At 36.2% G+C, this 27,380-nt stretch overlaps 1 protein-coding gene across 4 annotated transcripts in view; it reads left to right on the top strand.

The window, feature by feature from the left end:
- RhoBTB (Rho-related BTB domain containing) overlaps nucleotides 1-27,380 on the top strand; it is a 388,644-nt gene that overhangs the window by 48,352 nt on the left and 312,912 nt on the right. For all 4 annotated transcript variants that reach the window (XM_090374193.1, XM_090374190.1, XM_090374192.1 and 1 more), the window contains exon 2: nucleotides 3,474-3,598. The gene's annotated coding sequence lies outside the window, so the exon portion shown is untranslated. The remainder of the gene's footprint in view (nucleotides 1-3,473; nucleotides 3,599-27,380) is intronic.

Genomic DNA, 27,380 nt, shown 5'->3' on the forward strand with positions numbered 1-27,380 from the left:
ATCAAGACTACACAGACTTGTTAAAACGTGTTAGCATTAAAATTTTGAACAGCGTTGAAATGAGCTCACAAGAGGCAGCTTGGTATTTGCTTCACCAGCCAATGTTTGAGGCTAGTAGAGAAGTTGTGTACATTCCAACTACTTGGCCTCACGAGCATCAGAAAAGTAAGAGCAAGAAGCGAATGGCTGAAGAAAATCTCGATGATGATTCTACCGACATATGGAATGAAAATATTATACAGAAATATGAGAAAAGACCAAAAGACGGGAGAGCTTTGCTCGGTCAGCTTTGCATGGCTGATTTTGCAGCGAAATACAATGTTGTGAAGGGACAATGTAAACCTAGAAAACAGATGCAAGTCATAAGGTGTCGTCACTATGACATGTCTGAATCGGCAGAGTATAAATGTGAGATGGTTTTACTTTACTGGCCTTACGAAAATGAAATGGTTAATATCTTAGATTCAAACAAGTTTCTTCAGATATACGTTGAAAATGAAGAGTACTCTATGAATTGCCACAAAAGTTAAGTGTCGGACATCAATATTGACAAAACAGAGTATTGTAGAAAACTCTGCATCAGAATGGACGATAAAGAGGATGCTCGAGTGAAATGCGAGGAATATGTTCAAAGTTGAATCGCAGAGGATGCTAGTGACAGACTTCAAGAGAACAATGATGATATTGAAATTATTTTGGCAAACTCTCTATCCGCTGTGGTACATCGTCGAGATAATGTCATGACCAGCGACGATTACTGCAAGTTGGTTCTAATGACGAATAGAGAACAGTGAGAGTTGATCCTTGAAGTTATACATTGAATAACAGATCGAGCAAACACAACACCGCTTCAAATGTTCTTTACTGGTCCAGCAGGCTGTGACAAGATGTTTACCTTGAAAATTATGATGGAAACTTACAATCACTTAAGTCAGGCGCACAACTCACTTAACAATGCATTCGGTGCCTGCTCGTCGATGAGGAAGGCAGCCGTAGCAAACCATAGCGAACACTGAATGAACTACAGTTCATTCAGTGTTCAAAGTTGGTATGATGCAAATACATGGTGGTCTTGCTCGAGAAACTTTGCACCTCTATCATAACATGTTTCAAAACGTTCAAACATTATTCATCAATGAAGATAGTATGATTGGAGCTGACATTTTGCATATGGTCAACGCCTGACTGCAAGAGATCACCGGAGAATTTGATTGAGAGTTTGGTGGTTCAGATATATTTTATGGAGATTTGCATCAGTTGCCTCCTGTGAATGCAAGGCAAATATTCAAGCCTCATAAGAATTAAGTCGGTGGTGCAATTTTGTGGCAGTCTCTCAGTTTCTTTCCCCGGGTTCAAGTGATGTTGTATTCACTGACATATTAACTAAAATTGGAAATGGCAAAACGTTAGACGTTGAAGAAAAGAAGTTAATCGAAAGTCGATTTAGAACTCGAGACTTTGTCATGGAACAAGTATCAAATCTTATTTGTTTGTTTCATCATAACAACGATATTGTTCAATATAATGCTCAAGCATTGGAAGGAAACACCACCACCATCGATTGTACAGCCGAAGATCACTTCACCTGTTACAAGAGTCATGAACAGTTGACTAGTATGCAAACAAAACTCCATCAAATGAGCGTAGTAGGGATTAGAGGTTTGCCATGCGTATTGCATCTATCGACTGGAAAACCTTACATGATCACTACAAACATCGATGTTGAAGTTGGTTTGGTCAATGGAGTGATCGGAATTTTACAGCACGTTGAAATGGAAGAAACAGAAATCAAAAGATTGTGGTTACATTTCGAAAGCAAGAATGTTGAACTGAGTCGTCTCAAGTCTCGCCCACACATATTGTCACATTGTGGCATATTAAAATCTGGCCGGACTCAGATTACGAGAAGTTCTGCCACAGTATCTTTCAAAAGCAAAATGCTTACATGCAAAAGAATCCAATTTCCTTCAACCACCACTTTTTCTTGGTGGTGGTTGAAGTTTGTGCTGTGACGGTTCATAAATCTCAGGGTGGAACTTTTCAAAGAAATCGTATTCGATTACGATAAGAGTCTCGAATAGCAACTGGTATATGTTGCATTGTTGAAAGTTAGAAGCATCGATGGCCTATACATCAGAAATCAGAAAGACGACTTTACATTCTACCATGCTCGCGGTTGTAACACACCTAAGATGCAAGATCTTCAAACTGAATTGAAACGTTTGAATAACTATCATTTGGAAACACTCTCTACAATCACATTACAATTTTGAGATCAAGTTGCTTCATCAAGTTTCAGAATGGTATTGTTGAATACACAGAATTTGAAACTTCATAGCGAAGACATTGCAACCGCTCCAATTCTCATGGAATCAAATATCATGGCATTAAATGAAACGTGGTTTGAAAATGTTGATGTTTGAGGATACAAACATATCACACAATTCAAAAGACCTTCTGTGCGATCTGGTGGTGTTGCGATATACAATAAAGTCAAATCGACAATATGTACGTCACATATTCTCATTACCGTGGATGCAGACTCTCTACGGCAAATGACTGGTACAGATAATTGTGGTGACATTTGTGCAGCTGAAGTTGAAATAAATGGACAGAAGACTTTGCTTTTAACATTCTACCTCTCACCTAATTCAACATTGGAGCAGATTTCTGCTCTAATGTTGAATTAGGTGAGAGGTAGAATGCTCCAATGTTGATTAGTACTGCTCCAATGTTGATAAGTTTTCTTAATATCCAATCTAGCAATTTATATGCCAAAGTTTGGAGACTTACCTAAAATTGTAAGGAAATTCAAAAGATCCCAATAATTTTAGTGGGTGATTTCAACATGGACTTAATGTTAGGAAACCGGAAAATGCTTCATTCCCTGACTTCGTGGAATCAACATTAGATCTTAAACTCTCATAAAATCCTACAAAATCTACCACGTGGTCAATCATATATCAACTTGGTCTTCAATCACAATGGTAATAGTTCGAATTGTTTCAACTATCTATCCTACTTTAGTTACCACAAACCTTTATTGTTGATGGTAAATGAAAATACTGAATAAAATAAAACTGATTTTTATTAAGCTTAAATTGTATTTTTTTAATTTCACATGATGTTATTCACGGGTTGACCTTCGGCTCCACGGAACCAACGTTTTTTTTTTTTTTTTTTTCACAATAAAATTCAGGTAATAGCAAATCATGTGTTATTATTCACGTTTAATTAATTAATTTTTAGATGTGTTTCTTTTTATTCTTGAATTATATTTTCTGTTATTTATATCTCTTGTGCCCTTTGGAATAATCTGTCATTTCATGTGGGTTCAAAAAGAATTAGTTCAGAAGCGTGTTTCAGTGCTTCATGTGTTTAATTATCTAGGTTAACTTTATTTATTTAAAGTTTTGGGTTTAGATATTTCTTTTTCTTTTGATACTTAATGTTGTAATCTTTCTTTCTTTCAGAGTTTTGTGGACAGTTTCTGGGCTGAAATTAGCACTATAACACAGAATTTTAACCATGCTCTAATTGTCTTTCTAATTTTAAACTGAGGACCATTTTGAGTTGCATGGAAATATTTCATATAGCAGTAAGTATTTAACAGTTTATCTTAAGTTAAAAGAAAAATGATTGTAAAATATATATATTTAAGATTTTAAAAATGAGGAAACTAATGCCATTTCTCATAAATTCCATATTTGTTTTAAATTCTTCCAATATGACAGTTAATTAGATTAAATAATACTTTATTATACACACTTATTAGATAATTCATTAAAAGTGCTTCTCAAAAATGGCAGATTTGTTGTTTTTGAAACTTTAGACACAGAATAATATTAAAAACTTCATGCTGAACATAAATGCATTATGGGAAAGGCATAATATGGGTTTATTGCAAAGACAGATGGTGGTTGTTTTTCCATCAGATTATTGTAGGAAAAAAACACTATACTATGAAACTAATGCAACAATTAGGATTTTTCAAGACAGTTCATGTTTTCCCTGTGTACCAAGGTACTCAGGTAACTATCAAATTAAAATAAAATCATAAAAAAAAAAAAAAAAAAAAACTGAAGTAACACTAACCTCTAGCAGTGCAAAATAATGCAACTTCCTGCTTGAGGTTACACACCCTCTTATCTACCAAAGCAGCAGTCAGTTGATGGAGTTATGTATCAGTTTGCATCTCATTTGTTTAATTTATCCATTATCTAGTCATACCGGGGCATCCATTTAAATTTTGCTGCATAGCACTTAACATCTAATATACAGTCTTTTGAAATTCACAAGTACTGATCTTCTCTGAAGTGGTTCTTGCAGGTTTCCTTTTATTTCATTAATTGTGGATGTGGCATTCTTCTTTTGGTGGATGTGAGAATGTATCTCCATGTGAAGGGAGTCATGTATTCTCACTTCAAGAGGTGTGTCACTTCAGCTTTTTATTTTTCAGGATTTTATCTTAATTTGACTGACTGTAACCTTTAGCATTAGCATTAGTAGAGGCATTTGATGCAAGAAAGCAAGCTTATGCAGCATCAGCCAAAAAAAAAAAAAAAAATAAATAAATAAAATATAACCACTTCCACTTCACCCCTCTGTTTGTTCGAAATACCTGTCCAGCTGAGCCTTAAACTTATTTAGGCTATCAACTTCCACGACAAGGGATGGAAGTTTATTCCACCAACCAACCACCCGCTGGCTAAAGGCAAATTTCCTCACGTCTATCCTACATCTGTCTTTTCTCAATTTGAATTTATGCCCTCTCAGGTGATTATTCTGAGCAAAAGGAAGAATCCCATCAGCATTGAGCATGCTCAAACCATTCAAGGCTTTATACACCTCTATCAGATCACCCCGCCGGTGCCTAGTCTTCAGACACTGTAATTTGCAAAACTTAAGCCTTTCTTCGTAAGAGCCCCTTTGTTCCATTCACTAATCTTGTTGCCCTTCTCTGTACTCGTTCCAGCATCTCTACATCCTTCTTGAAATGAGGCCTCCAGACCTGTATACAGTACTGTAGGTGTGGTCTGACCATTGCCTTATACAATGAAATAATCACCTCCTTATCCCTGCTAGAAAAATTCCCATATATCATCGACAATACACCATGAGCTACTCTTGCCGCCCGTCTGCACTGCTCAGAAAACTTCATATCTGCCTGCACAACCACCCCCAGGTCCCTTTCATTCTCTACCACTGTCAGTGTAGTACCACTGACCTTGGTACAGTCAGTCCTCGTATAACACGACGATAGTTGTGTTCCTATAAACCCTTGTGCAATATAAATAATAGGCCCTATGGGAAAAAATAGGGTTAGGTGCTGACCACCCAAGATTGAACACACATTTGTAATCAAAACATTACCAAACACAATAAATAATAACAAGTAATAAAATACTTAAGTATTTTATTACAGCTATTACGTAATAAAATATTGCTAATGCTTTTGCTTCTATCGTAAGCAGACTTGTTCTTCGTTTGATTTTCTATCCAAACAGATGACAGCCGTTCCATCTCTTCCAATTCTTTGTGTCTTGATTTAATGGATTTTGTTACACTTTGAGTTGTTCCTGCTATGAGAGTTGTTTTTAACTCTGCATTCTTTCTAATTCTCGGCATTGCCTCATTTAGGCCTGTAACATGTGCAATATCACATGTTCTTTCATTTTGTTCAAAGTGTTTCAGAATTTCATATTTTTTTCCTCTATGGACAGAGGCGGACCGGCCATAAACCTTACCGGGGAAACCCCAGCGGACCGGAGGCCAGAAGACAATAGAGGCCGGTGTGATTTTGACCATAAACGCTAGTATGAGGCTATACAAATTTTCCTTGATAAAATTTTTTTTTGACCCAGTCCACCTCTGTCTATTGATATTGCTTTTATTTTTCTCTGAATCTGTAGTGTCTTCACCAGGATGCTTCCTTTTCACACCTTTTAAGTATTTTACTAATTTTTAGGGAATTAAGCACAATTACAAAATGAGGAGGCACGCTTGATACACATAAACAAAGCTGGCTCGTGTAGCAACTGAATAGACCACGCCGTAAAGGCAGAGATACTATTAACACCTCACATTATACTAAAGTACATTTCTGGGAGTTACTACCATAAAACAATAAAAACAATTTCCCGTTGCGTTTCTGCTAGTGGAATCTGTTATAAACTGGTAGTAAACTATTTAATTGCATTTGCTATAATACCGATAGCTGGAATTGTTGGTTTTCAGAATCTTCTCTTCATTCCTATCTTGTTGCATTCAGTTGGGATGATTCTGCATTGGACTGCCATTTCTTGTAAACACAAAAGTGAATCGTGCATAAGCGAATTCAGTTCGTGTTATATATGATATCATTCCCCTATTTATAAATCTTGTATGATTGAATTTGTGTAGTGTAAACACGTGTTAAACGAGGACTGACTGTACTTGGTTAGCAGAATTAAAGCTTGCCAGGTATAATCATAATTGTTGCATTAATTTTCTGAATTATTTTTGTGGTATTATTAGTGTTCTTTTTTTTTTTTACAATAATATGTTGTTAACACTAACCCAAAATTTGAGTTACATAGAAACACTTAAATACCACACTTAGGTAATTAATTTATTTTGCACTTTGATGATCGAAATTTGCAAATTATTTATATATACAAGATCATTGAACTAATTGATTAATATAGCTGTGGTTCAGAGTTCACTCTGGGATTCCATTTTGGGCTGAAATGAAAATACAAAAAGATTATGAAATGATAAAACCACGATTACTTCTAAATGTTGACAAAAAAAACTGCTAAGAATAAATATATGATTTAGATTAGAAATATTTAGCATTAGCGAAGGCACATGATGCAATAAAGCAAGCTTATATAGCATCAGCCAAAAAAAAAAAAAAACTTCTTATTTCACCCATCCACTCTTTCCAAATGTGTGTCAAGTTCTGCCTTGAATCTATTTAAGCTATCAGCTTCTACGACAGATGGAAATTTGTTCCACGAATCGACCACCCGCTGGCTAAAGGCAAACTTCCGCACATCTATCCTACAACCGTCTTTCCTCAATTTGAATTTATGCCCTCTCAGGCGATTATTCTGAGTAAGAGAAAGAACCTCATCCACATTGAGCATGCTCAAAGCATTCAAGGCTTTATACACCTCAATCAGATAAATTCGCAGGTGCTTAGTCTCCAGACACTATTTGCAAAGCTTAACCTTTCTTCGTAAGAGCAACCCTTTGTTCCATTCACTAATCTTGTTGCCCTCCTCTGTACTCGTTCCAACAGCTCTACATCCGTCTTAAAATGAGGCCTTCTAGACCTGTATATAGTATTCAAGGTGTGGCCTGACCATTGCCTTATCACAGCCCATGTATTTGCTTGTTCCACTATGACTCCCAGCAGTCCTGGAAATCTCCATTACCTTGCTTTCCAGTCTGCTGCCCATTCTAATAGAAGCAGTGGAAGAATCACTTTTGCTTCTGTCAGTGACCACTGTTAACCTTTTAGTCTGTGTACCCCCCCCCACGCTAGCAGTTTTCCGACCCACCTAACAGTGCCTCGATAGCATCAGCAAATATTCTTGCACCCTTTCTATTTAGGTGTATCCCATCCCTGTAGAAGCAGTCTCTCCTGTCAACAAGCACAGACCAGGCTGAAAAAAATTCTACCCCTTGAGCTTTTCACAATCTCTCCAGCGCCGAATTGATTGACAAGGTTCTCATAATATATCTGAAAGGGTTGTTATAAACTATCTGATGTTGTTATAAGCTTGCTTTCTTGCATTATTTGCCGATACTAATATACCAGGAAGGGTGAATAGCTCTCAGGAATTTGATGACAGATCCAAATATGTTAATCAGGTGTGCATGTGGAACTTGCATACTAGATTAAGTGGAACAAGAAGAGAATTGTTTGTTTTTTGTCATACTAATTATTCTTTTATTTACTGCAATGTTGTTTGCCAGGGGTGGAGTCTTTTGGATGAAAGAGATTCATAAAAATGCAGGTTTTCTCAAAAAGCTTATAAAAATATTTATTAAATTTGTCTGAATGCAAGGTTGCCTGAAAAAGGTCTCTGCCTTTACCTTCTGTATTTTTGGCTCGTGACACTTTCTGGATATCAAAATACATAGTAATACCTTGTTTTCCACTGTATTGTGTAATAGCAATACAGCGGAAAATAAGTGCACAATATTATTTCCACACAATATTATTATTGTTTCCCAATAATAATATTCCAATTGAATATTATTATTTCAATGGTTTTAATTAGTTGGTGTGATTATTGTTTCTGGCTGATTTTTAAGGTTACTTTTTCTGTATAACAATATTAAATGTATATTAAAACAATATTCTGCATATTAAATGCAGAAAAAATATTTAAAGTTTTAAAACTTCTTCTGGCGTTATAATCCAGGGTGGGTCTTAGTCAGCTCAACAATGTTCCACCAGTAAGCTCTCCCAGAAGTCAAAATTCTCCAACTTCTTATTTTCATGGAAAGTTTTAAATATATTTATTACACTTCTTATTTTCATAGAAAGTTTTAAATACATTTATTACACTTCTTATTCTCATAAAGTTTTAAATATACATTTTAAATACATAAATTATGTGATAAAACATAAATATAGTATAAGTTTGATAAAAGGAAATAAAGCTCATCTTAAAATTACGGAATCTTATGCATAGTATGTTACAAAATAGCTTGCAATACTGTCAAATTTCAAATTGCAAAAATCACTAAATGTAATGTAAAACTGATGCTTGGCCAAATCCAGTCTTTGTAGAATGCCAGTTTAGTTTCCAATGAAAAGTTTTTTTTTTTTTTTTTTTTCTGACAGCTTTTCACTTTCTTTGCATTATTAGGACCAACTGACTTGCTTGATCTCTTCAAAGCCATTAGAATAAAAAAAAAAAAGAAAAAAGAAAGTGAGAAGTAAGAGGGAAGGTGAAGTTACACAGTAATCACTTGGACAAGAAATGCATATAAACAAAAAAATAAGCTGAAAACAGCATTGTTGAAACATTGTTTGCTACCAAGCTCTATGCATTAAAGAGCTGTTTTATAAACAACACTTCAGTAAACTTCAGAAAATTAGAATCCCCAAATGGACACTCCCTTTCAATAACACTGCCAGATGTATATAATGATATATAAAATATATATTTTTGTAATATGCAAGAAATGTTGCAGTGACTGTTTCAATATGTTTTCCACCTTGTAGAATTAAATGACCTTAACATTTTATATCCATGGACAGGAAATTTGTGGCAATAAAAACAGCAACAGAAGATTAACACAGATGTAAATTACCGACGAACACAAAATATGACTTTTGGGGCAATAAACTCTTTCAAAATCTCAAATCAATAAAATAGGAATAGCTTAATTTTTTGGTACTAACCTCAAATTATCCATGTATTATCACATTGGAGTTATAGGAAAGGTAAAGACATTAAAATATAATTAATTAAAAATAGAAAGGTAATTTAAGGCTAAGCCCGGAGGAAGAAGTGCACTGGCCATTCTCCCGGTTGTCATCTATAAAGTCACTGTTTTGAAGACTAAATGCACAAGGCATAATGTTATGGGTTGAGATTACCTATATAATATTGGTGTAAATACACCATAGTTTACCCATAAATTTAATTACATAAGTAGTGTGACGGCATCTTTTCATTATATCTCATTATTATTTATTCTCTGTGGGCACCACCCAGACTCATTTCAGAGCTTGTTGGCTCACTCATTGGTTGGCAGGTAGGTACCCTGATAATGCAAACATGCCATCACGGTTGCGAAGTTAATTCCACAATATAAGAGATGCCAAATGGTAAAGATAATGATAATATTTTGAAGACTAAATGCACAAGGTATAATATGTTATGGGTTGACATTAACTATATAATGTTGATGTAAATAGACCATAGTTTAAATTTAACTACATAAGTAGTGTAATGGCATCGTTTCATTATATCTCACATTGTGGCTACCTTCACAACGAGATACCAGGTATTGCACTACTTCAAATAAATAACGCTTTTCTAGTAGAGGAGACTACAGGCATACCTCGGTTAACGTTACCTCTGATAACGAAGCTTCGATATAACGAAGTCCGCAATTTCAAGCCCCATTTAAATATTCCAGTTTAATCAGCTGAAATCTAAACAAACTGAAGAAATTACGGAAACCTTTGGGGCTTATCGTGGTTGGTTCGAGAAATTTAAAAAACAGGCCAGGATTCATAGTGTAAAATTAACAGGACAAGCTGCAAATAAGTTTCCAGAAAAACTAAAGGAAATAATTGAACGTGAAAAATTTCCACCAAATTTGGTGTTCAGTGTTGACGAAAGCGGTTTGTTCTGGAAACGGCTACCAACAAAAAGCTTCATTTCTATTGAATAAAAATCAGCTGCTGGGTTCAAAGCAGCCAAAGACTGTTTAACGTTACTCTTTGGATCAAATGCCTCTGGCGATGATAAATTAAAATTGTTATTAGTTTACCATTCAGAAAATCCGAGGGTGTTAAAAGGTAACATAAAAATGAATTTACCTGTAATATGGAAAGCAAATAGAAAAGCGTGGGTTACCAAGGAGTTATTTACTGATTGGTTTGTTAACCACTTTTGTCCTGAAGTAAAACGGTATTGTCAAAAAAAACAACTTTGAAGGAAAAGCTCTTTTGTTGTTAGACAATGCTCCGGGACATCCTACTGATCTTAACACGTTGGACACATGCGTTCCTGTCAAAGTTGTGTTTCTTCCAGCAAACACAACTTCCCTGATTCAACCATTGGATCAGGGAGTAATAGCATCATTTAAAGCTTATTATCTGCGTCGAACATAAAGCAGTTTAACTGAACTAGAGGATAAAGAGGAAATGACAGTTAAAACTTTTTGGAAAAACTACACCATTAAAAATGCAATTGAAAACATTGATAGTTCTTGGAAAGAAGTCACTAAGAAATGCTTAAATGGAGTTTGGTGAAAAATATGGCCAGAAGTTGTACTAGAAGAAGAAAATAACATCCAAGAAATTAGAAATGAAGTTATCCAGATGGCTCAATCAATAGGTTTCGAAAATGTCGATGAAGAGGATGTTAGAAATTTATTGAATGCAGAAGATGATGGTTTTTCAGTGGAAGATTTAGAAAACCTTGTTAGCAACGAAGACAAAGATAATGAAGACGAAGTTAAAGAAGTTCCTTCTGAAAAAGTGTTAACAACCAAAGATTTAAAAAGGTGCTTAAATGACATTGAAAACATTTTAAATTTTTATAGTGAAAATGATCCTGATTTAGGAAGAAGTTTTATTGTTAAGCGATCAGTGTTAAATGCAATAACTCCGTATAGGCAATTGTTAAATGAAAGAGAAAAAAAGCATAAGCAATCAACTTTAGACTCATATTTTAAAATGTGATTTCACTTTGTATGTAAGTTGACTGTTTATTTAATAAAACTTTTCTTTGTTCGAAAAAAAAGCTTTTCATTTTCTTTGCGTATGAACGTATCCCTATTCTGGCCATAGTATTTTTACCTCTGAAAACGAAGTTTCGCTTAACGAAGTAATTTCGTGGAACGCATCCTATTCGTTATTCGAGGTATGCCTGTACTGTTATTTATTTGAAGTGGTGCAATACCTGGTATCTCATTGTGAAGGTAGCCACAATGCGAGATATAATGAAACAAGGCCATTACACAACTCGTGTAGTTAAATTTATGGGTAAACTATGGTGTCTTTAGACCAATATTATATATAAAATCACTATATGAATGAAACCCTAAAATCTTAAAAGCTGTAACGTAAGAAGCCAAGAGTCTAAATGATAGATTTCCATAGTGTTCATCAGTTGGCTGAAGGTTTTAGTGAAGATGGAGTTTAAAAAGGAATTCCGAGTCCCCATAATGCATTGCTTAGACATGTGAATTTTGGTGTGAGTGAGACTCCATACTGTAGAAAGACCAAACTGGTAATTTGGTATTTAATATTTAATTTAAAGTGAAGCGTTTTGACGGAACCATTCTATTGCAAGCGTTTTGTATTGAAATATATTATAATTATAGTGTTCATCGTCAATTGGCTGAAGGTGTTAGTGAAGACTGGGTTTAAAAAGGAGTTCAGAGTTCTATAATTATGATTATAAAATATTTCAATACGAAACGCTTGCAACAGAATGGTTCCTTCATAATACTTCCCTTGAAATATTAAATACCAAATTACCAGTTAGTCTTTCTCCAGTATGGGGTCTCGTGCACATCAAATTCCCATGTGTCTAAGCAATGCATTATGGGGACTCAGAACTCCTTTTTAAACTCTGTCTTTGCTAACACCTTAAGCCAACTGACGATGAACACTACGAAAGTAGTGTTCATTTAGACCAGCGGTTCATAACCTGGTGCTTACAAGCACCATTTTTTTTTTTTTTTTTTTTTTTTTTTTCAAAAAATAAATTTTGCTTGCGATCGATCCTACAATGGGTGTCGCAAGCACCTTCATTTAAGCTAAAAACTTTATACAACCATTTCTTGGCTTATGTACCACTCGGCTTACGGAAATTCAACTTTATGTAAGTTTTTTTCCGGCCAGTGCAAACTTAAAAAAATCATGGAAGTGTATTTTGCATCCCGTGGGAATAAATGGAGGTATTGTGAAAATATAGCAATGTGAACCTAATAACACATTGGTTTTTTTGGTAATTCGTTGTAAGACCTCGGAAGTTGAAATTTTCGCTGTGTAACTAAGCTATTTATCTCTCTAAAAGGTAATTTTTATAATGAAAGTTGCACTACACTTTCATCATTATCATATGTTCCGTTATAAGAGTCAATTTTAAATGCCTTTGTGATATTTTTATAAAACACATTTCTGGAGGCCACTACGATTAAAAAAAAAAAAAAAAAAAAAAAATTAAAACAATTTGCACTTTCCGGTTATTGGGCTTTTCTGTTAGTGTAATCTATTATAAACGAGTAGTAAACACGATCTTATTGCATTTGCAATAATACTGATAACTGGAATTCTGTGGGTTATTATGGTGAAATGAGTTCCTCTTTACTGAAATCTTCAATCATATAAAAAACATAAATAAATTTTCAGAATCTTCTCTTCATTCCTATTTACTTATTACAATGGTGAAGGGAAAGGGACTAACTGCTGGCAGTACTAGGAAATGAAACAAAATTGATTTAGAAACGAAGATGATTAATTAAGAAGCAGGACAAAGTTTGTCATCTATTGCACGGAATTAGGTCTCGCTGCTTCAACAGTGAATACTATTTTAAGGGACGGTGGGTATATAAAAGAACATGTCAAAGTATTAACGCATTTAAGATTAACAGTGATCAGAAAACAGCGTTCAGGTGCTGTATCGAAGATGGAAAAGCCATTAATAATATGGATGGAAAATCAGAAGTAAAAGCAAGAAGTGTTTATGAAGCTATTACGGATAAGTACAGCGAACCCCAAGCCAAGTTTGTGGCAAGCAAGGATTGGTTTAATAGGTTCAAGCATCGCGCTGGTTTCCAAAACATTAAAGTATGCGGTGAAGTTGCCAGTGCTGATTCTGTAGCTGCAGAGAAATTTTGTGATGTGTTGGAAAAAACCCCTTCTAAATCTCCACAGCCCTCAACTTTTGCAGCAGTGTGCTTATTGGCTGGAGAGTTAAATCTGGCAATGATGCTTGAATGGTAAAACTTGCTGATGCCATTCTTGCTAATTTTTTAATTTTGTACACTTTTGTAATTTTTCCTGCACACGAGATAAAAAAAATTGAATAAATAATTCTATTTACATGTTTGTCGAGCATTTCATTTTTGCTTCAATCAAATTTGCGAGTGCTGCATAAGCATTTAGGAGAATTCCGACTTACGTAGAGTTCCGTGGAACACAACCCTTACCTAAGTCAGGGCTGTATATAAATTTTTGTATTTAAAAAAGGTACTTTCTATTTCTCAATTTTCTGTGATATTCTACAGAAATCTATACCAATCTTTGCTGTAAAATCCTGTTTTTTGTTAGTGATTGGAGGAATATTTCCCGGCGTTTTAATCTCAAAAATGGTCAAAGTTTGACACATTTACGGTGTTCTTTAAAGTTTATTAATTATTTGTAATTTCACATTTGTTTAAGAAAAATTTTTAGAAAGGAATAGCGAAAGCTTAAAAAGCGGTACTCACCTTGAAATTAATCTGCGATGGTTTACTTAGGAAGCGTGGTTAATGTTTAAGTTGAATTGTTGAATTGAAAATTAAAAGGGAGGGAAGTAGGTAAAAGTTGACTGAGTTAAATAGGCGCAAGGAAATAGAAGTGTATATTAAATAGAAGTAGAAGTGAAATAGAAGTAATTTTTTATTCTTAAAATATCACGCGCGTTCTCTCCCCACACATTGCCAACTGAAGACGTTCTCTAACTAACGAAAGTCCTCGTAAAGACTATTGGCTTCATCGGATTCACTTACATAGTTTTTAATTATTCCTTCTTCTCTTTATTTCGATGACAACCAAGGATTGGATGTGTACACTTCTATTTCCTTGCGCCTATTTAACTCAGTCAACTTTTACCTACTTCCCTCCCTTTTAATTTTCAATTCAACAATTCAACTTAAACATTAACCACGCTTCCTAAGTAAACCATCGCAGATTAATTTCAAGGTGAGTACCGCTTTTTAAGCTTTCGCTATTCCTTTCTAGTCCATTAACACGGTACTTGAAGATTTCTAAAAATTTCGTATTGAAAAATTTTTATAAAATACTTCGTTGAGAGTATGAACATTGTTGCCATAGTGCCACTACAAACTGAGGATACTGCCTCGTGCAATTCTCAGTTTCTAGTTTTAACAGGTTTCTGCTGGGTTTTTCTCAGTTGCACTGCTAAAATATGTATAGTGCTTACTTTACTTTAAAGGTGATGAAAGTGTTATAGTAAGAAATATTTTGATTTTGTGTGCAAATGCTTAAATGTATTTTCTTTTAACAGATTTAACCAAAGTTACTAAACCCTTTCAAAATGGATAAGTTTTTGAAAAGAAACTGAAATGAATGTGATGAGGAAAAAAATGATGCATTGACACTACCTTTGTAGTCATCTGATTTAGATCTACACATTTCGGCACCTCCGTAGCCAGGTGGGCTGGAGCAGCAGTGCATAGCACATGCTTCTTGATTAAACTGGGGTTCAAGCCTGTGACCACCAAATATGGAGGATGTGGAAAGGTCAGGGAATGACCACCGCATATTCCCGGAGCAATATGGCCTTAGTTGCTAATGCTCCTAAAAACCAAAATAACAACAACAACATCTACACATTTCAAATGCAAAGAAACAAAAAAATTAAAAAGTATGCATTTCAGTCCTCTTGGAAATATGATTAGTTGGTAATAGATAATAGTAGTGGAACTGGTGTAATTTGCTTATTATGTCAGGTGTGTTGGCTGGCTATCGGAAGTCGAATTGTGAAAGACAATTTCCAAAAATTGCATAGGAACTTTCATGAAGCAAAAGCTTTTCCCTAAATTTAGGGAAATTTGCAAAAAGAAAAACTTCAAGAAGAAAAAAATAAACTTGAAAGACAGAAAAATATTTTAAATTTATGTCAAGCTAATAGTAGTAAAGTGTTAGTGATTGAAGTGTCATTTATTTTATCAAATATAATCGTAAAGGATTCATTGCCTTACACTAGTGGCGAAATAATAACAAATTGTTTAGTGTCATTAGAAGTTACTGACATCTTACCAGAAAAATGGAGAGTTACCTAGATTAGCTCTGCCAAAAATTATTGTGCATTTGGAATTGAAATTTTCTGATCAGTGTAGACAGGCTGCTAGAGTAGCTCGTGGTGTCTTGTCAATGATATACAGAAATTTTGCCAGCAGGGATCAGGGGGTGATTGTCCCCTTCTATAAGGCAATGGTCAGCACACGTTGAGTACTGTATACAGATCTGGAGGCCTCATTTTAGGAAAGGTGTGAGCTGCTGGAACGAGTACACAGAAGGGCAATGAGATTCGTGAGTGGAACAAAGAGTTGCTGTTACCAAGAAAGGCTTACATTCTGCAAATTGCAGCTTCTGGAAACTAGGCACCTGTGGGGTGATCTAATTGAGGTGTATAAACCCTTGAATGGTTTGAGAGTGCAATGCTGATGGGATTCTTCCTCTTGCGCAGATTACTCACCTGAAGGGACATAAATTCAAATTGAGGAAAGACAATTATAGAATGGATGTTTGGAAATTTGCCTTTAGCCAGCGGGTGGTTGATAGTTGGAACAAACTTCCATCTGCTGTAGTGGAGGTCAACAACTTAAATAAGTTCAAAGCAAAACTAAAACGTTTGGAATGAATGGATGGGTGAAATGGGTTTTTTTTTTTTTTTTTTTAAATTTTTTTTTTTTGGCTGATGCTATATAAGTTCGCTTTCTTGCATCATGTGCTTCTGCTAATGCTAAATCTTGCAAAAATCAAAAGAAACTGTGACTTCTATAACCTAAGTCACTGTACCTCAAGAGGGAATAATATATATATATATATATATATATATATATATATATTGTTTTGATCCAACGCTTGTACTTCTTGGTTCCTCAACATAAGTTCATTTCAATAGACGTTGGTCATCATAGCATACATTTGTTGCCTTTCAACCTAGCACTATGGCACGTTATGTCTTATTGAAATTATTTGTTCTGGGGGTTTATTATTTTTTTTTTTTCTCAGGCCTTGTGGTTCATAATGGGTTGGGATAATAGTTGATGAATCTTTTATTTGAAATCTTAAAATTATATTTCCTGTTAGTGCATTGTACTTTATTTTTTCCCAACTTTGGAAGCACTACCTGCAGAGGAAACAAGATGGTCTCAGGAAGTTTTGTGTACTTTACTAGATTATTTCTTAAGTTCCTTTATACTTAGTATGGTGTCATGTACAATAGTAATTATTGTTGGTTACAGGATTTATATAATTAAAAGTGGAACCGTGGCTAAATTCAACATCCAGCAGAAACGAAATGTTGGGGAAAAAAAATGTTAAAGGTTAAGCAAAAGGGTATGAACAGTACGAAAAGAAGTTTTCATCTAGTACCATTTCAACTTTATTCTATCAAGTTGAAATGGTACTAGATGAAAACTTCTTTTCATCTAGTACCATTTCAGCCAAAACGACTTTATCAAAATCACTGTCAAGTATTGCTCAATTCATCAAGAACAAGTTAGCAAAAGGTAAGTGGGCTGCTAAACAGACATGCCTTGCTAAAAATGTGGTTTTATTCACTTCTCCCCACTGCCCCAAAGGATTTGATTTGGAGGATGAATCTTTGATACATTATTGTACAATAACCAAAAATTGTATTGTTTTTCTCCCATAACTTACCCACTGTTTGTCAGCTTAACAGAAGTGAACTTGTGAAAATAATTAATCAACTCCCCACTAATTCTGCTTTAGGACCAGCTGAAATTCCTAATTACATTATAAAACAAAAAGTTATTATTAAAACCCCTTTCGCAGATTAAAAGGTCAATAGTAGCCACGGGCAGAGGTGAAAGTGATTCTTGCACTGCTTCTATTCGAATGAGCAGTGGCCTGGAATTGTGGGGTGCTGGAGAATTCAAGGGCTGGTGGGAGTCATCATGAAACATAAATACATGAGCTCTGTTAGGGTAATTAAGAATAGGTGCATGTATACTTGCATGTACACCAATGCTAGAAGAATAGTAAATAAATTTGATGAATTTCAAGTGCTGGTCAATACATCAAAGGCAGATATAGTTGGGATATCAAAGACATGGTGTCACACAGGTATAAGCAATGCTGAATTGTAATTTAGGTGTACAATATGTACAGAAAGGATAGACAGGATAGGAAGGGAGGAGGGGTTATGCTATTAATTAAAAAAAAAAAAAAATCTAAGGTAGTGCATCCAGTTGACATAGATGGACAGTGCAATGTTGAATTAGTTTGGTGTGACATAAGCACTGGAAAAGCAAAAATTGGAGTAGAAGTGTGTTATAGGCTTAATGACTCTAATGAGTACAACGAAGAATTGTACAGAAATAGAATGGGCCAGTAAATCTGATTGTGTTATAATGGGGAATTTTAACTTCCCAGATGTTGACTGGAATTTGTGGATTTATGGGATAATTGTTCTCTGCAGCAGCATGCTTGAGAGGTAACCAGAGAGGGTAATACTCTTGATCTGGTTATCAGCAGTGATTATTCCTGTATAAAGTATTTGCAGTTAAAGGAACCACTAGGTGGCAATGAACACAGTGTACTGATGTGGGATTTACTTAAAGATATAATTACCGTCTGGGGTAAAGGGAAGAGTTTTTTCTTCCAGAAAGGTGACTACAGTGTCTTAGACAGTTTTTAAATTTTGTACAGTGGAACCAACTAATGATGTTACCAACAACAAGTTCTAAGGAACTAATTGTGGAAGCTATTGGGCTTTTCATACCAATTAAGAAATATTGTTCAAAGTTTAGGCCTCAATGGATGTCAGATGAACTAATTAGACTTGTAGCAGAGAAGAAAAATGCACGGGATGCATATAAATTATCAGGTGACACAGAAGCCTATGGCAGATATAAGCTACTCTGTAATCAAGTTCACAAAGGAGGTTAGGTAAGCGAAGGCAGATTACGAAAAATCTTTAGCAAAGAAAAACAGCAAAGACTTCTTTACTTGTATAAACTCTAGAAGGAAGAGGTTGAATCACATTGGTACACTTGATATCGATGGTTTGACCATTGATGATCCTGCTCAGATAGCTGATAATCTGAATGAGTATTTTGCATCTTCATTGACACGTGAGGAGTTTATTAAGGGAAGAAAATGCCAGATGTTTATCAAACTGTAATAGGGTGCTTAATGATTTTGTAATAACTGAGAGCAAAGTTGAGGAGAAATTGAAGTTAAACATAAGAAATTCCCCTGGGACGGATGGGATCTATCCAGTTATATTAAAGGAAGCAGCAAAGGAAGTACACAAACCCTTAGCTATAATTATGACAGTATCCTTGGACTCAGGGTAAGTCCCCACAGACTGGAGATGTGCAAATGTATCCCCAATTCACAAAGGGAAATATAAGGTTGACATGACTAATTACAGGCCAGTTAGTTTCAATAATCAGTCGTAGACTTAAGATCTCTGGTTCCTCTACCCCTTCTGAAACCTGATTGCTCTTCTGGCATTTCTTCTTCAAGATTTCTTGAGATTCTGTTTAATATGATTTTAAGAAGAATCTTGCTAGCATGAGAAATTATGCTAGCAGTCCTGTAATTTGAGCATATTTTTAGATCTACTTTTTTTTGGTAAGGGGATGAAAATTGATTTCTTCCAATCTGATGGCCACCGTCCCGTTTCCCAAATTTTTATAATCATTTTATGAAAAAACTCGGCGCCCTTCAACACCTGTAGCTTTAATCAGTTCCGAAAGGATTTTGTCAATTCCAGGTGACTGCAACACGTTAGTTCTCTGATGGCTTTTTCGACTTCTTCCTTCAGTGGTACTAGTTCATGATCACACTCTTGAAAAGGGGGTGGTAGATCATTAGTGCCAGCGGGTGCTCGGAAGAGCTGCTCACAGTATTCTTTCCACCTTCCTTTGATTGTGTTCTGCTCTGTTAAAATTTCCACTTTGGAGTTCTTAGGCTTGTGGCCTGGCAGAGCTTGTTCTTCCTTTGTGATGTAGGTTTTACTGGGCATTTTTTTCCAGAAAAGCCCAGTTTCATCACAGTTGAAGACCTGTGGTAGATATCTTTCACGAGCTTCTGAAATTTCTTGGCAAATTTATCAGCGGCTTCTTTATCAGTACTTGCTGCCTCCCCTGTGCCTTATGACACTGAATGCCAGTCCTCCCCTTAATCTTCTCAAACCACCCCCTTGCTTGCCTTAAATTCAGATTCTTCAGAGCTTGCCCCTGGAGTTTTTTTCTTCAGGTCAGCATAGATGTGCTTACCTATAGTACTTAGTACCGTGCTTGGGTTGGAGGTTGAGAAGACGAAAGAAGATATTTGTTGACATTGGACTTGAACTTCTGTAGACTGTAATTTTCAGCAAATACGTATGAAGGAAGGTTGTTCCAGAAAACAGCACGCACTTGAATGAATAAACGAGGAAGATGAAAAGTTGGTTCTGTGAGTTTGAAGTTGGACAGTAAATGGATGTTGGCTGGTGGTGGCACGTGTTCGGACTATTTTGAAAGAGAGAGCAGCAATTACAGAAGCCAATTCAGAAGAACAGTGCCCACGAAAGTATCTGTAGAAGAGGCATGCAGCAGAAACAGTACGTCTATGAGACAGCGAGTGGAGAGACTCTGTTATAGATGAATCATTAATTAACCTAATTGCCCTCTTCTCAATGGAATCAAGAAGCCTGAAAGAGGTTTTCAGGGCACCACCCCAGATGTGGGAACAATATTCCATAGCAGGGCGGATTTGCGATTTATGCAGAGTGAGCAGCTGTTTGGAAGAAAAGAAAGCGAAAGAGAAAACCAAGTTTTTTAGATGCTGAGGAAGCAATATTTGTAATGTGCTTGTGCCAAGAGAAATTAGAAGTCAGGGTAATCCCCAAAAGAGATATATCATTTTGCCTAGAAATCGGAGTGTCACTAAAGATAAGGATAATATCTAAAGATAGGAGCAGAAGAATCCTTTTTGCGAGATATAAGACAAGACTGAGTTTTAGAAGGGTTGAAATCAACTAAGTTGTCTTTGCCCCACTGGAGAATTTGAAGATCGGCATTTAAGGAATTGGTAGCAGATTTTCGAGAAGTTGAAGCTGATTGAGCAGGGCAAGTTTTCTCAAAATGGAAAGTAGAATGCAATGTGCTATCATCGGCAAAACGATGGATAGGATTTCCAATCAATGGAAGAAGGTCAATATACAAGAGGAAAAGAGTGGGAAAAAGAACTGAACTTTGGGGGGGGACACCGGCATTAGTGGAGAAGTTAGAAGACAGAGAGCCATCGACCATCACCCTCAGTGAGCGATCAGAGAAAAAATTGGATAACCAATTACTAAAAACAGTTGGCAGACTATAAGATGGAAGCTTGTTTAGAAGACCTTTATGCCAAAACGATCGAAAGCCTTTGAGATGTCAAGAGCAACTACTTGTGTTTCACCGAACCTTTCCATTGAATTATTCCATAAATGGGTAACATAAGCCAGTGGATCGACACTGATGGAATCCATACTGGCGATCGTTGATCAGACGGATGGTTTCTAGGTAGTTTAAGAGTTGGTGGTTAATTAATTTCTCCATTACTTTAGAAAGAATAGAAGTAATTGCAATGGGACGATTATTGGGTGGGAGGGATTTGTCACCCTTTTTTAGGAACTGGCTGGATACGAGCATATTTCCAAGCAGAAGGAAAAACACCTTCGGAATAAGAAAGTGAAAAAAGGCGGCAAAGAATAGGAGTAAGTTCAGGAGCACAGGTTTTGAGAACAAGTTGAGAAATACCATCGGGACCTGGAGCTTTCTTAGCATCAAGATTTGTGAAAATCCTTATGACAACCTTTTGGCAGAACACCAGGAGGCATTGAATGGAGCGTGTTGGGAATGGTGGGAGGTGTTTTACCAAGATCATTGATACATGAGTTGGAAGAAAAATGGGATGCTAGCAGGTGAGCTTTATCCTTGGCTGAAGTGACAGCAGGACCATCTGGTTTGGATAGAGGTGGGAGCAGAGATGGGTGAAAGTTGCGGCCAATAGCTTTGGCAAGAGACCAGAATGCTCGGCTACCATTAGGGCAAGAAGCAAGTTTTCTACTCTTAGCCTGTTCAAACTCTAGTTTGGACTGATTAATAACTGCTTTACAATTGGTGCGAGCTTTGGTGTAGGCAGAAAATGAAACTGAAGAATTAGAAACAAGCCAATTACGATATGCAACATTCTTCTCTTGAACAGCCTTAGCACATTTATTGGAAAACCAAGGTTTAGATAAAGGACGAGATTTTAAAGTGGAGTGTGGGATAAAGGATTCCATTCCTGCAAGAATAATTTCACTGACACGATCTGAGAAACGTTGGCAAACCGAACAAGGGAGAAAAAAAAAAAGAAATCTAGTAGGTCATCCCATTTTGCATTCTTGTAGTGCCAAACAACACGAGGTTGGGAATAGCCATGAGAGAAAGGCTCCATTGGAGAAGAGACAATCACCAAGTTGTGATGTGAAGTGCCCAAGGACCGTGTACTTAGAAGGGTTGTTTGTGAGAAAAAGATCAAGCGTATTGGCTGTATGATTAGGATTGTCCAGTATTCTTGTAGGTAAATAAATAATCTGTGCAAGGTCATTAGTAATTGCAAAAGCCTCAGCTTCTCGACCAGCTGACGGAAGCCAGCTGGAGTTGTGAACATTAAAATCACCAAGGAAAATTACCTCATTGTTACGAAAGTTGGATTCCAGAAAGTGAAGTTGCAAAGAGAAGAAGTCAAAGAGCTCCAAGTGATTAATGGAGTTGGGAGAACGGAAGAGACAACAGATGAATTTTACACAATGAGGTGGAGAGATTTTAAGCCATAGAAGATCAAATAGAGGAGATTCCGAATTGCCAAGTCTCTGACAGGGAATATCAGAATGGACATATGCACAAGTACCACCTTTGAGGCGAAAGGAATCATACAGCGAATAATTTGGGCATCTGAGATGAGCAGTAGTTGAATCAACCGATAACTGAGATTCTGTCAGAAAAAGTACATGGGGTTTGGCAGATGCAAGTGGAAACGGACATCGTTGCGATTAGAATTGAGACCACGTATATTTGTGAAATGAATTAGGAAGTGCTTGGGAGATTTAGATCTTTTCACAGATAAGCTTGCTCTATTAGTTTGACAATTCGTGGTGTATTCAATAGTAAGAAAAAGTGGGTGGGATATGCTGTATGAAGTAATGAAATTTTTGGATATGGCGTACACATGGTAAGAATATACCCAGATCATTGACATAACGTGGCCTTAACAATGCTCCCCACATACACACTACTCGGACTCCCTCCAGTCACTGTCTGGCAGAGTCGAGGTAGCAAGATTATACACTAGCTGATCCGGAAGCCTTCTAGAGAGTTACTAATAGGTTCGGTCTGGTGTACTAACTAGTGGCCGGTCTGCGAACACCATTTTAGAGCTGTACCCCCGAAATGTAAGGGATATTGGATCTCGCCACGGTGTTCATCATAACCTCAAAAGTCATCAATCATACTGCATGATGGAAGAGATAGGGAAGGGTTGACTGGAGCTTCGCTCTAGAGACTAAACATGGGTTCCACCACTTCAAGCTTCCAGTAAGCAAAGTGGTGGTATTGCACCAGTTGATGAGTCATCTACCACCCAGTACTGCCTGGTAACATAATTGCAGCACTCCTCCATGTGGTGTGGGTGCCACACCTCGACCTCTGCTTACGTTGGTTCACACCTGGGTGGTCACCCACCATGTACTTGTGCATGGGGGTTATTTCCAGGATTACTAACAGTGCCACCAGCGTGAAAGTGCAAGCAGAGGATTCGGCTGTCATAGACCATCCAGACTTCGGTCCACCTGACTTGAGTGTCACCCGAATATCAGTTTCATCAACGTTTTAGACTCCCAGGTAGCAAGTACAGCTTGTCTGGCATATCTGAGAGAATGTCTGTGACAACCTCAAGGACCAAGGTTGAGACATGGAGATTGAGAAGATGAAATAAGATTTCTCATATCTGTAGGTGGTAGATGATTTTCATCAACCGGTGAAATACCACCACTTTGCTTATTGGAGGCTTGAAGTGGTGAAACCCATGTTTAGTCTCTAGAGAATAGGTTTCCAAACTTTTTCGGGCCACCGCCCACTTTGCAAGACAAATTTTGTAGCGACCCCCATTATAACAGTTTTCCGCGTTCAAGCCGTTTGATATTTTCGACGTAAATAGCAACTAATGATACATTACTGCTTATGCTGTTAAATTATTGAAAAAGTAGTGGCCAATATGTGCTTCATCTTGAACACAGTTATTGCTGTTCCGATTTTGATGAAACATAGCCCATATGTAAAGATTGTAAAGTGTATGCTCGAATAACATTATGCATAGTTTCATATAATGGTTTAAATATGAAAATTTGGAATACATATTAAGAGATTGCAAATGCATTAGTAAGAATCTTATTGTAATAATTAAAACACCATCAAAATTGTTTATTTCGAACTTATAAAGTAAAAATACAAAGCAAAAATAAGAAATTAATGTGAAATTTCATACAATGGTTTAAATATGAAAATTCGGAATACATATTAGGAGATTGTATTGCACTAGTATTGTAATTTAATTATTGTAATAATTAAAACACCATCAAATGTATTAGAAAATTGTTTATTTCGAACTTACAAAGTGAAAATACAAAGAAAAAATAACAAATTAATGTGAAGGATGAGCCTGATGCATTTTTAAAAGTTTGTTAATATCGGGTTCAACTTTCGTTAAAAACAGTCGTAAATCGCCACGCTCAGTTATATGGAATCGGTTCCTTTTCTTAGTAAATTTGCTACAGCACTAAACCCATGCTCAGCCAAATAAGAAGATGGAAATGCAATTAAAAATTTCTACACTATTTCCCATAATCCAGAGTACAGTGTCGGTATTGATTTCTGAAGCCAGAACTCTTGGTATCCACTTTTGAATTTTATTTTTAGTTCTTCATTTTTTGTGAGTTCTATGAGTTCCTCTTCTAAATTTGATGATCCTGCTGTGTTTACATGTGAGAAAGGATCTAGAACCCAATTTGGTATATTCATGTTTAGAATATCCTTGAATCGCTCATTAAAATCAGAAGGGAGAACTCATTAAAATCAGCAAGTGTTCGCAGTATGTAAGTAAATCTTCCTTTTTGAGAGACACTGCTGATAAATTTGAAAAGTGGCTATATTCCACTCGGCCTACATTCCGCTTGAACAGAAGAAGTTTCCCCACAAAAGCGGCAATAACGTTTTTTGTTTTAATTAAATTCCATTCATCACCTTGTAATTGTAGATTGACTTCATTAAATATTTTATAGAGGTCTGTCAAATAAGCAATGTCATTTTTGGTTGTAATCGGGTTGGCCCATAATCCGTCATCTCTGTTTTCTAGGAACTCTAGTACTGAATCAAACAAATTGTAAAATCGATTCAGACAAATACCTTTTGAAAGCCAACGAACTTCTGTGTGAAGCAGCAAACGATTGAAATCTTCATTGTTTTCACTACAAAGTTGGCTAAACAATCTGTCACTCAATGAATTGCTTCTAATCTTGTTGACTGCTCTAATAACGTAATGGAGTGAAGTATGCAAGCGTTCACTTAAATTCTTCGTAACCAAATGTTGACGATGAAGAACACAATGTATAGTGAGTACATTTGGTACTACTTTTTTCAAATGCGCTATGAAACCCTTGTGGCACCCTGTCATTGCTGGAGCACCACCAGTAGCAGCAGACAAAATATTACGAATAGGAATGTCTTTCTCTTGAAAAAACTTATTCATGGTATTAAATATAGGTTCTCCTTTTGTATCCGCTTCCAAATTTTTAGCAAATAATAATTCTTGACAAACTTTTTCTTCTTTTATGAATTGTACGTATGATAAGAGTAGTGCTTCATTATTTGGGAGAGTTGATTCATCGAATTGAATGGAAAATTGGCATGTCTTCAGATAATCGCACAATGATTTTTCAAAATCTTCAGCCATTTCATCAATTCTTCTTTGCACTGAATTCCTGATGATATCTGATGCTGGCTTAAGAAGCACAGTGTTTATTACTTCTTTTGCTGCCGGCAGGATTAATTCCTCACCAATTGTGTGTGTGGTTTTCCCGCTTTTGTGATTAATAATGAAATATTATAAGCTTGTAATCCGTCATTATCTTGTTTAGTGGATGATGCAAAAAGTTTTGATATAGTTGGACGTTTAAAATATTTTTCTTCTAGTACTTGAAAATAGGACAAATCTTTATCCTTTTCGTCAGCATGCATTTTAGTCAAATGCTCTTGTAGCCTAGAAGGCTTCATTGCTTCATTTGAATGGCACCTCCGTAGCCAGGTGGGAAGGAGCAGCAGTGCGTAGCACACGCTTCTTGATTAGACTGGGGTTCCAGCCTGTCACCACCAAATGCGGAAAGGTCAGGGAATGACCACCGCATATCCCGGAGCAATTTGACCTTAGTTGCTAATGTTCCTAAAACACCAAATAACAAATAACAGCTTCATTTGAAAATACTTTTTTGGAAAATCAAGCACACAGGTAATAATTGGTTCGTAGGAGACTGAATAAAACCATATTTCAAATACTCAATACTGTACTGTCGACATTTCTTCTTAGATTCAGAGATAATGAAGTAATAAAATTTGCAACAATATTCACAAAATAAAAGATTTAATTTACACTTTGTATGACTCCACTTATCTATCACACTTTTGACCGATGATTGTAATGAAACTTATTCCTAAACAGCAAAAATGTACGCCTTTGAAAAACATTTGTTGCTACTGTTTCTCTTTATTGCTTCTTATGTCAGCTCACAGTAGCTTGCGTTGTCGTGTTTCAAAGGCCCTAGGCTAATTAGAGTGGGTTTAGAAAAATAACAGAAAAAGGCCAAAAAAATACACACTTGATGTCACGTTCTTGTCATTTGCGTGAAATTCAATAGAAGGTTTTGAAAATTGAAGTAGGAAAATCGAAGAAAACAGTTCTGGCTTCACCTATAGTGAATTTCAGCAGTGTCCATAGAGTAAAAATTATAGAAATTATTAGTTGACCTTTGAACTGGGTCCACTGGACCCTGAGGAGATAAAAGTACGGATAAGGAGCCACCGACCCCTAGACCGCCTGAACGCCCCCCAATTGCTTCTGAACCCACTATTGCCCTCCCCCCCCTAGAAGGCTTCAGTGCCCACTGGAGGGCGGTACCGCCCAAAACAGGCCTTGCGTGTCGGGTTGCATTATATCATCCAAGTTTCTTGCAACGACTGACTAACTGGTTAAAATAAATTTATTAAAATAAAAATGATATATACATAAGATAAAAAGAAATAAAATAAGATAAAAGCGTTAAAATATAATATAATAAAAGTGTTAAAATACATAGTAGCTTTTGAAGCGAAGTGCCTCTTCATCAGCTAGTCTGTGAATGGTCTACTTCAGTATATATTGATGGTTACAATAGCGCAAGTCAGCTGGGCATGATCATGAGTCTGGTGTCGGTAGAGCAGAATTACTTACACATGATGATTGCCAGCGCTCATTGCACTGCAATACAGTACATTCTATAATAGGGTGTAAGTGTACTCCCCTCATGCAATTCATAGTACTATTATTGGTGGCTATGTGCAATGCTTCAAGCCATGAGCACTGGCGGTAATCACGTGAATAGTTGACGATT

The sequence above is a fragment of the Mastigoproctus giganteus genome, chromosome 5 (assembly GCF_048544385.1).
Source record: "Mastigoproctus giganteus isolate SK-2022 chromosome 5, ASM4854438v1, whole genome shotgun sequence".
In the NCBI taxonomy this organism is placed as follows: Eukaryota; Metazoa; Arthropoda; class Arachnida; order Uropygi; family Thelyphonidae; genus Mastigoproctus; species Mastigoproctus giganteus.